Consider the following 11,213-nt stretch of genomic DNA (forward strand, 5'->3'; position numbering starts at 1 on the left):
ACCATGTATTTTTGTAAGGATCCATGTCAAGGGCAATATGTGTACGGGGGTAATCAGGATGCTATCAGAGAGGGTCTATTGACCAAGGCGGGGTATGTCTCACTTCAGGGTGATTAAATTAGAATATTAGAGTGATGCCAGAGTTTTTGGAATTAGAAGAAATCACTGAAAATTTAGGAGAATTAATAGGGTTAATTCCATGTACTATGTAGAAATTACTGAATGTGAAAATTCTATAGAAATCAAATTATCTCCAAAGAAAGTCAAAAGTCAAAAGAGACTTTGACAATGTATGGGCAGTGAAACCACAATTAGGCGACGTATGTTTATGTAAATTAGGGACCCAACAAGGGGCAATAATGGCTGGTACAGCACACTGTAAAACCACGATAATCATGAATAATAACAAATGTATAACATCTAATGGTACAAATATCACATGTCCAGGTGACGACGATGACCTCGGAGAGACAACAGCTTGAAAAGTATGTGCACACCCTTCCTAAGAAATGGATGGGGTGCTATTATCCAGGACTTTTAGATGTAGGAACGGAGGTTTATTTGAAAATATGCAAAATATTAGTAACCTCTTGTTGTTTTAATTTGACTGACGTCTTTCAAAATGTATCAGACATAATAGAACACATGAAAATGGCCATAGCCACTCCAGATGAAATGTAATCTTCACTAGATAATTGGTTCTTGGGCCTGCAGGGGTGGACGAAATTGTTAATAAGTACCATTATGCCAATCGGATGTTTGATTTTCATTTTGATTTTTCTTTTGATGATTCCATGTTTAATGAATTGTATTTCTAGAATCACGGCTAAGGCAGTGACTGTAACAATGATGAGTATGAGAATGAGTCCAGGGGAATACACAACAGTGATAAGTAGAGCACCAGAGGACGAAGTTAAGGTGTTAGTGGCTGATGATGATGAGGATTATGAGAACAAGAGCGAACATGAGTTTGACTAGGAAATTAAGTAACCATGGGAAAATTTACCTGTTGTGAATTACTATGATTATGGAAGAGTAAATGTAAAATTGTGTGTATGTTCTTTGAATGAACATATGGGGGATTGTTATGGAAATTTTACATTTAGATGTGTTTCTTTTGCTTTTGTATGGGTACAACTTGTATTAACGTTGAACTTTCATTTACTCATGAGAATTTAAAGGAATATAATCATATAAGCAAAAAGCACATTATTAAAGATATAAAATAAAGCTTTTTTAGAAATGCATAAGGTTAGAACAAGCTTGAAGGAACAAAATGTTCACTGGGTTATGTGAAGACTATGTGTGGAAAATGTGTGCGCAGCTTTGATCGAACTAAAGATAGACAAGATGTGTGAACAAGAGCAGCAGCTAACAAACAGGAAACTTTTGCAGACATTAAGTTGCTCAGACCAGTTAGAATTTGGGTTGGACATGAGCTAATGAGCTAAGACATCTCCATTTAAGGTAACAAAGGATTTTTACACAGGGTGTGTTAGGGTATATAACCTGGGCGAAAGGGACTAGCCTTCGCCTTCTCATGTCAGATGCTCTCTGCGTGAGAATGCCATGGGCCTTCTCATACTTAGACACTGTCTGTATGTTGAACGCCTATTTCTTGCAAGAAATAAAATACTTTGTTTAATCTTTTGAGAATCGACTTTGTCTCCTTCATCCAGGTTTTAATATTGAGGTAATTTTCCACAACACTCGACGCCTGTGAAGAGACGACCCAACGCCGGCGATATGTTATGCCCTAAATTTCATGATTAACTAACTGTATTTTTGTATGTATATTTTTGAAATGCATTTTCTGTAAAGCTGCTTTGAAACAATGTGTATTGTGAAAAGCGCTATACAAATAAACTTGAATTGAATTGAATTGAATAAGTCATAAAAAAAAATTTTTTTACAGTGTATAGCAACATTTTTTTTAAACATATAAGGCTGCAAATTCCATTTAAACCATTTAAAAATCATAATAAAGCATAGAGCTATTGTGAAATCACAAAGTCTGTGATTCAATTAAATAAATATATGTGCTGTGGGTTAAATTGTTTACATGTAATAATAAATTGTATTTATAATGCACTTTTCATTTGCGAACAAATCCCAAAGTGCTACAGCAAACATATTTCAGAAGTAAAAACAGGGACAAGAATAAGAAAACATTAAATATAAAAACAAATCAATTTTGCATTAATTGTAGCTATTTTTAAATAGAAAAATCTTTAAGTCTTTTTTAAAGTGGTCAACTGACTGTGGAACCCTCAGGTGGTCTGGCAATGAGTTCCACAGTCGCGGGGCAACAGAGGAGAAAGCACGGTCTCCCATGGTCCGGAGTTTGGTTCTGGGAGGACGGAGAAGATTGCCATTTTGCGAGCGGAGGTTTCTGGTTGTTGTTTGCTGGGTGAGAAGTTCCTTGAGGTAGGGTGGAGCATTTCCATGGATGCATTGGTGGGTGAGGAGAGTGATTTTGTATTGAATCCTGGCGGAGATGGGGAGCCAGTGAAGTGCTTGAAGGATGGGGGTTATGTGTTCATATTTACGCACTCTCATTAGGATCCTAGCAGCACTGTTCTGTATGTGTTGGAGTTTCTGCAAACTCTTGCTAGAGATCCCATAGAGAAGTGCGTTGCAATAGTCCAGCCTGGAGGAGACAAAGGCATGGACAAGTTTTGTGGCGTCGGAAAGAGTGTGGGACGGAGTTTGGCAATATTCCTGAGGTGGAAAAAGGATGATTTGCACAGATGTTTGATATGGTTGTCAAATGTGAGGTGAGGGTCAAGTTTTACACCGAGGTTGGTTACTGTTGATGAGAGAGGGATGTCTTTTCCGGAAAAGGTAGAGGTTATCAGGGACGACTGGACCTGCTGAGGAGTGCCGACAAGAATTGCCTCAGTTTTGGAATAGTTTACCTGAAGGAAGTTCTGGCTCACCCAGGCCTTAATCTCCTCCAGGCAGGTGGTCAGTAGGAGTGGTGTGGAAGAAGATGAAGGCAGAGCAGCCGGGAGGTGGGGGTTTAAGTTTATTTTGAGGTAAAGTTGTGTGTCATCAGCGTAGCAATGGAAGGAGATACCATGCTGGCTAATGATGCGGCCAAGGGAGAGCATGTAAAGAATGAAGAGAGTTGGACCAAGTACCGACCCTTGGGGAATTTGATAGTCCTATATCACTGTGGAGGCGGTCGAGAGGGAAGTTGTGGTCGACAGTGTCAAAAGCTGCAGTGAGGTCAAGAAGGATAAGAAGTGAGGGGGAGCCAGCATCGGCTGCCATCAGAAGGTCATTCGTGACTCTGACCAGAGCTGTTTCTGTGCTGTGGACGGACCGGAAGCCTGACTGAAACTTATCATACATGTTGTGACGTTGAAGATGGTCCTGGAGCTGAGCAGCAACTGCTTTTTCCAATACTTTGGAAAAGAATGGAAGTTTGGATATGGGCCTGAAGTTGGCAAGGTTTTCCGGATCCAAACTGGGTTTTTTAAGAAGTGGTGTGATAGCCGCAATTTTGAGGGGGGAAGGAACATGGCCAGACTGGAGGGAATGGTTTATTGTTTTTGTGATGAGGGGACTTATGGCAGAGAGAATTGATTTTATCAGGATAGTGGGAAAGGGGTACAGGGCACAGGAAGATGATTTCATTTTTTTGATGATTCCCTCAATTTCAAGTTGTGAAACTTCAGAGAAGCAATGAAGAGAGTGGAAGAAACCAGACTGTGAACTGACAGAAGGGACCAGAGAGATGCGATCGGATGGAGTCTATTTTTGTTCTAAAGAAAGTGATACAGTTGTTGCAGCGTTCCCCTTTGTTTTCTGTGTGAGTTTTTGTCTGAGGTTTAAGAAGATGGTTTATTGTAGAGAAGAGCAGCTTGGAGTTACCAGGATTGTTGTTGATGATGTCCGAAAAGAACTGTGACCGTGCATCTTGAAGTGACTTGGAGTAGGCTTGTTGGTGTTCTCTATAGGCTAGTCTATGTACAGTTAGTGCAGATGTTTTGAAACGACGCTCAAGGATACGGCCAAGTGCCTTCATTTTCCGCAGCTCCAAGGTGTACCATGGGGCTGAGCGTACGAAGGACACTGTTTTGGTCTTGATGGGGGCGTGAAGATCCAGAAGTTTGCAGAGTGAATTATTGTAAAACGTGACTGATTCGCTGGCTGATGAGAGATTGGCAGAGGAGAGATGCTGGAGATCCAGGGTCAAAGTGTCTGGGTCAATGTTTTTAATGTTACGAAAGCAGATTTGGCGTTTAGGATTGGAGTGAGGGGGCAAGAATGGCAGTTCCATCGAAATTAACTTATGGTCAGATAAGCCAAGATCATGCACTTGCAGGTTATTAATGGAAGCAGAATCAGTGATGACCAGATCAAGAGTATGCCCTCTAGTGTGTGTTGGGACATCAACATGCTGTGTAAGATTCAAGCAGTCTAGTAATTGTAAAAATTCAGCAGCTGAGCGACAAGAGGCGGAGTCAACGTGAATATTCATGTCTCCAAGTATTAAAAGCTTGGCAGATGTGGAACCAAGTGTTGTGAGTAGATTGTGCATCTCATCGACAAAGGCTGAGTTTGGTTTTGGTGGGCGGTAAATCAGTAATATTGTCATCAGAAAAGGAGGTTTGCATTTGAAAGCTAAGCATTCAAATGAGGAAAACTCAGGTAATGACAAGGCGGACAGTTTGAATTTAGTTTGGTGTATTATCACAAGACCACCACCACGTCCAGTGCTGCGAGCTTTCTGCAGGTAGGTGTAAGCAGAAGGACAGGCTTCGTTTATGGCAGAATAAACCTCTGGCTGATGCCAAGTTTCAGTGAGGCACATAAAGTCCGTCCGATTTTCCAAGATGTGATCATGTATGAAGCTTACTTTTCCTGTCAAGGATTGTGTATTTAAAAGTTCTATTTTAATGTATGAAGAGTTTGCGATTTTCTGCACGGGTCTGAGCAGGCTGTGATCCGCTCCTGGTTTTCTGACCCACTCAGTGTGCCTCGCAGTGTTTCCAAGGACACTAGACCAAGCAGTAACAGCGCTCTGATGACGTAACAGTGGTGCGACGTTGCGCTCAGCTGACCAGATAGATGTAGTAGAAGACCTGGTGTAAACAAACTTTCCGCGGGAACTTTTGTGGATGTAACGTGGCCTGCGCAGGAGTCCAGACTGTTTGATGGCTGAGATGCATACTGAAGTAGAGTAGTTGTTATATTTCAGCAGTTGCAGATCGGAGTATATCAACATCATGCCGATCGCGTTGAATGTTCGCCTGATGATTGCCGTTTGCCACAAGTTGGCGGCGCAGAGATGGAAGCTGGGCAGGTGATCCGAGGCAAAACAATGCCAATCCTCACCGAAAACAGCTGAAGGACTGTCCGGGACAAAGCCACTAACAGTGGGAGCTAGAAAGCGCCGGGATTGTCCGGGTCGGTGCCTCTTTTTGCGAGAGAACGATTTGCTGTAAGCCAATATGAGCGAAGAAAGCAGCAGGTAAGCTACACAGTCATACAAATCCAGTGGACAACCGGTCCAAAAAACGGGTAAATGCTTCACCCAGCGATAGCTACAAAGACATATAAGACAGAACTCAAAAAGTTAAAAATCTAAAATCTAGGGTTAAAAATCTAATATCTAAAATCAGCCAAAGTCAGGAGCAGAAGCGGCGAACAATCAGCGTCAGCGTCCTCTGTCTCCTGTCAGAGACAGTCCACACACATGTGTGCTTACAGCTTATGAAAACCTTTTCACAATATTCTAATTTTGAATTTGGGGTTTTCGCTGTAAGCCATAATCATCAAAATTATGACAAATAAAGGCTTGAAATATCTCACTTTGCATGTAATGAGTCTATATAATATATTAGTTTCACCTTTTAAGTTGAATTACTGAAATAAAGGAACTCTTGCACCATATTCTCATTTTTTGAGTTTCACCTGTAAACGAACAGCACAACACTTCTCTATGAAACGCAAAGTGCGTCAGACTTTATATGCGTTCCCAAAATGCAGATTATTTGAAACCCAAACAACAGCATTTAGTGTGAACGGAGCCGCTCTGAGAAACATGTAACCTGCACACATGTAAACAATTAAACCCACAGCACATATATGTATTTAATTGAATCACAGACTTTGTGATTTCACAATAGCACTATGCTATATTACGATTTTTAAATCATAATAGGTTTCACCTGTACATGCATGGAGCGTCTCAAACTCCATCTCTATGGAGTGAATTTGGTTTGCTTTATAACATTCATCTGGGAACGCAACATACGCCCTTTCATCAGATTTGTAACGTAAATAATGTATAAACCGATGCCAAAACAGGAGAATACATCAATATGTTTCCAAATATGTGAATTGTTGCTTTTTTGAGATTTTAAAATAAAAGTTTAAACCCTCACTGTAGCATTTCTACGGTAAGTTGTTATATATTAAATATTATGTGGACATTTGAATTAAATGTTGTTTGGACAATATTAAACGAGGATTTGATCTGCTGTAATGTGTAACAACAACAACAATCACATAATACATTATGTATATAAGTTGATTGTTTATATTATGTATATTACGTTATGTATTTTAACAGTTGTTCAATAAAACCATATGATTACTTGAACCAATTACTGTGTCATTGTTGCTATATAGGCCTATGTATTAAGTCATTTTAAAGGATATTTTTTACTTGATTACTCGTCAAATTAATCGACAGATTACTCGATTACCAATATCATTAGTGACAGCCCTAATTTCTATTTAAAATAAATGCTGTTCTTTTGAACTTTGTTCATCAAAGAATCCTCAAAAAAACACCTGGGTATCCACACAAATGTGAAGCAGCTCAACTGTTTTCAACATTGATAATAATCATAAAATGTAAATCCTCATATTATACTCAGGGTTCCTACGGGGTTTGGAAAAGTATGGAATTTGATTTGAGTAATTTCCAGGTCTGGAAAAGTTTGGAAAAAAGAAAGCAGAGTATGGAAAAATATTTGCATTTCCAGACTATTGCCCCTGTTTAGTTTTCTATTATAGAAAATCTAATAATTTAATACTAATACTAATAAATCTAATACTATTTAAAATAATAATAATAAAAAAATGCAGTGCATTCACGAGTTCACACATACATGAAATCAGATATAGTAATTTATCCCCTCTTTGACTGGGATATAAAACCAGCCAAGAGTGAGGTGATGGGGTGGTGGAGGGATGCTGTGAAACTGCCATGATGGGACACGGACGTGATACCGGCTTAAATCCACTTTTGGGGTGAAAATACTGACATGCCTAAGACTTTTGCACAGTAGTGTATATGATAAACTTTTTTGTGCCCTCGAGAAACTATTCACATGTGCACGTGAATTGTTTTGCATGCTTGCGCATTACAATTTCTGGTTTTATATATAACCTATGTCTACTGACACTACAGCAGAATATATAAATAACTGGCTTAAAATCATTTTTGCTGGGTGAAAATCCTAATTTTGCTTTGGAGGTCTCCTACAAAAAACGCTTTCCTTTTCTCATAATATACATTGCACATCACCACATGTTTCATGATTCTCACACAGGTTCGATGATTCAGTCTATTTAAATCCCTCCTTGTCACGAGCCTACTCTGCTGTGATTGGTCTACACCTTACAGTGCTTATCGGAAGCCCACACCACTACTAAACCTACCCTAACCTACCCATTCGTATTCTATGCACGTAAAAACTAATTCTCGCGTATAAATTGCACGGTAAAAACACAATAGGTGCTAGGGACGCATTTAGTGTGACCGGGTTGGTTACCCAGTGACTTGTAGCCGTCACGGAAGTGGGATTCAAATTCCTGATGACTCGTTTTAAGTGGTTCAAAGTCGATTCTTTCTTTTTAGATACAATAACTTAATTTATTGCGTGCTCTTTCATTTTCATACCTTTGCAGAGAGCTGCATTACACATTGCATGAAAGGGAATATTTGAAAAAGCATAATAGGGGCACTTTTAATATGGTCTGAAAATCTATAGAGAAGATTTGAAATTTGAGTCTGGAAAAGTATGGAATTTTGAAATGGAAAATGTGTAGGAACCCTGTATACTGATTTCTGAAGGATCATGTGACACTGAAGACTGGAGTAATGATGCTGAAAATTCAGCTTTGATCACAGGAATAAATTACACTTTACATTACACACACACTCACACACACACACACACACACACAAACACACTCCAGATCTGATGAAGGACCTGAGCCAGGACACGACGACAACAGTCCTGAAGTGTCTACTAGTCTCTCCCCTGTGAAGGCCTCCTTCTCTTCCCTTTACCTCTGTACAGATAAAACGTTGTCAAAATAGTTCTGGATCACATGGACACGTGGAAGCGATAAATAATTCTGTATTATACATTTTTAAGGCCAGACAAGTAATTTGTTAAGGTCAATTTGTAAAGAAAGACTACACGGCCTGTGCACATATATATTCAAACTAGAGATGCACCGATTGATCGGCTGGTGACCGGAATTGGCCGATTTTCCCATGACCGGCGACCGCCCGCATGATTAACATCGCGCAACATCAGCATCACATGTGCACACCGAACGCACAGGTAGGAAACTGGTGAATTACGGCCGTTTCACACCGCAAGCAGCACGTATTTTTTCTGCTGTGCATGTTAATCAATGAGTGCGTTCACACCGCGAGCAGGAGCAGCGCGCGAGCGTCGCGTGAGCAGCAGTGAAGCGCGGGTTTCGGCACAGAGTCTATTTTTGCTGCGCAACTCACAGTCAATCAAAGTGAAAGCACACTTTTGATGGACAAAATTGAAATATGAAATATGATTTCACACACAGAACTGGAGTAGGCTATGTCAGAAAAGAAAATGAAGACTCAAAAATATTTATAGAAAATGTATCCATTTAAACTTTTAAAACTCAGTTTGGGTAAAAGTATATGGTGTTATATAAAAAAATATATATAGAAAATAAATAAAAATATTAATATTTATCGGCTAAAATCGGTATTGGCAGCTCAAACTCAATGAAAAATCGGAATCGGTCATTCAAACGCGCATACCTACAGTATAAACTAAACACGTAATATGCATGTGCACGATGTCATGGTTTTCACATGTTTGTGTTTTTAAAGCTTGCGCAGATATATATATATATATATATATATATATTTTCTTTTTTTTTTCAAGGCTTGCATCAAGGTTTGTGTTCTCGAGCCACCAAACATTGTTGTTGTGCGGATGAGCGGCGGAGTGCGTTAAGAGTTTTCAGTTAACGCGTGCCGTGTTAGCGTGTAACCCCTAAGTTAATAACTAATGATCTTTGCAACGGAAGCGAATCAATCAAAACGAACTTTAGCTAGACAATAACTTTATTCTAGAGCTGATGTAAAGCCAAAACAATCTCGGTTACTTTAATTTCCTATTATAAAAGCGCTATATAAATGAAGGTGACTTGACTTTACAATATATTCATATAGAAAACCGTTATTTTAAATATAATATATAAATTTTACTGTTTTTACTTTGTTTTTCATCTAATAAATGCAGCCTTGGTAGAGACTACAGTTTGAATGTTTATCATTGCATTATGTATACACTTTAGTACACACCACAGTATGTATTCTGAACACAGCTAATTTAATTTAATTTAAAAGCAGTTTTGCTCACCTGATATTGACCCACTATCAGAGATGCATTAGTGCGATTTACATTAGTGAATGTCCGAAGGCTGCATATCCTCAACAGAGCAATGAAACCACTAACATCATACCAGTAAGTGTTCAGTAAGAGCTAAATGGCGCTCTCATTTGGGCCTATGAGACACTTTTGAGTTTTGAGAAGTGATTTTAATCTTGAGGTTCATAAACTAACAGCTCGGCCTCAATAATATTTTTGTGCTGTCCTCTTGCCTCCGTTGTGTTTTGGAGTTGATTCAAATAAACACTGAATCTTATAGGATTCAGACCTCCATTCAAAACAAACACAGAAACTCTTCCCATCAGAGCTGAGCTTTCATTTTTGAAGATAGCAATGCTCTAGGAAAACTATATTATGATTCTACTAAACGTTTTAAACATTTGTTGTATTTTGGATTGTTTATCACTGACACAGATTTAAAGAACTGATATTAAGATGATCAGCTTTATTGTGCTCATCAGCAACTAGATATTTACATGGTCTGAATAAAATGTGTTGCGGGTCAATTTGACCCGTTTCGATTTTCTAGTCGTTGGAAATACTGGCTAACCTATGTTTTTTTCTTGATATTTTGTGACTTTTTTTTTCTCGTTTATCATCATGAACATGCATGCAAAGTTTCAACATGCTGATGTGTTTTGGCATATACAAACAAAATTACTATTACGTTCGTGATGTTCGCGGGTCAATTTGACCTACATATTTTAACGCTCTAAGCAAGGCAACTGTACCGACCCAAAATAATAACATTTATTGGTCATGTTTTGTTATTGTGGCTTTTTACTACCTTATGAAGCTAAAAAATGAGCTTTTCCATACTTATTTCAATACAGAAAAATATTTTGTCAGCCACAGATTGTAAAAATGATCAATCATTTATTTTTTCAAGCTACCTGAAATAAAATTAAACCTTTGTTTTTTTTTTCTTGATATTTTGTGACTTTTTCTCATTTATCATCATGAACATGCATGCAAAGTTTCAACATGCTGATGTGTTTTGACATATACAAACAAAATTACTATACGTTCGTACTATTACTAATAGTGTCAATTTGACCCTCATAGGCAGCTATTCAAAATAAACTGTACAGACACAAAATAAAAACATTTATTTGATGTATGGCAGGGCACTTGTGATGGTGTGCCCATCCAACTGCGAGAGCAAAACCAGCACGGTGTGTGAAGTGCAAGAAATTCATATGCAGAAAACACACACTTGCTGTGTGCTCATCATGTCAGAAGTAACTTCTTGACTTTATGAAATGAGTCTACAAAACAAAAGTTTAGCCAACTTAGGAAAAGTAAACATTATTTTCACTATGTTCTAAGCATAAAATGTAAAAAAAATATATATATATGAAAAAAAAAAAAAAAAAAAAAACAGTAAACTGTTAATCAATAATAATAAAATTTTGTCAAAACAAAACTGTTTTAAAAAATGGTTAAAAAACATTTTCATAAATCATATGTTCATATTTTTTTTGTTTTTGTAATGTTTGACAAATGTTGATA

The 11,213-nt window shown here is 38.2% G+C and overlaps 1 long non-coding RNA gene across 1 annotated transcript; it reads left to right on the forward strand.

Annotated features, from left to right (window-relative positions):
- Positions 1-281: 281 nt before the first annotated feature.
- Positions 282-1,650, forward strand: LOC307009478. Its single transcript, XR_013800047.1, has 2 exons — positions 282-831; positions 919-1,650. It is a non-coding gene; the product is annotated as an uncharacterized lncRNA (long non-coding RNA).
- The last annotated feature ends 9,563 nt before the right edge of the window (positions 1,651-11,213 follow it).

This window comes from Phoxinus phoxinus (assembly GCF_949152265.1).
Source record: "Phoxinus phoxinus genome assembly, chromosome: 13".
Classification (NCBI taxonomy): Eukaryota; Metazoa; Chordata; class Actinopteri; order Cypriniformes; family Leuciscidae; genus Phoxinus; species Phoxinus phoxinus.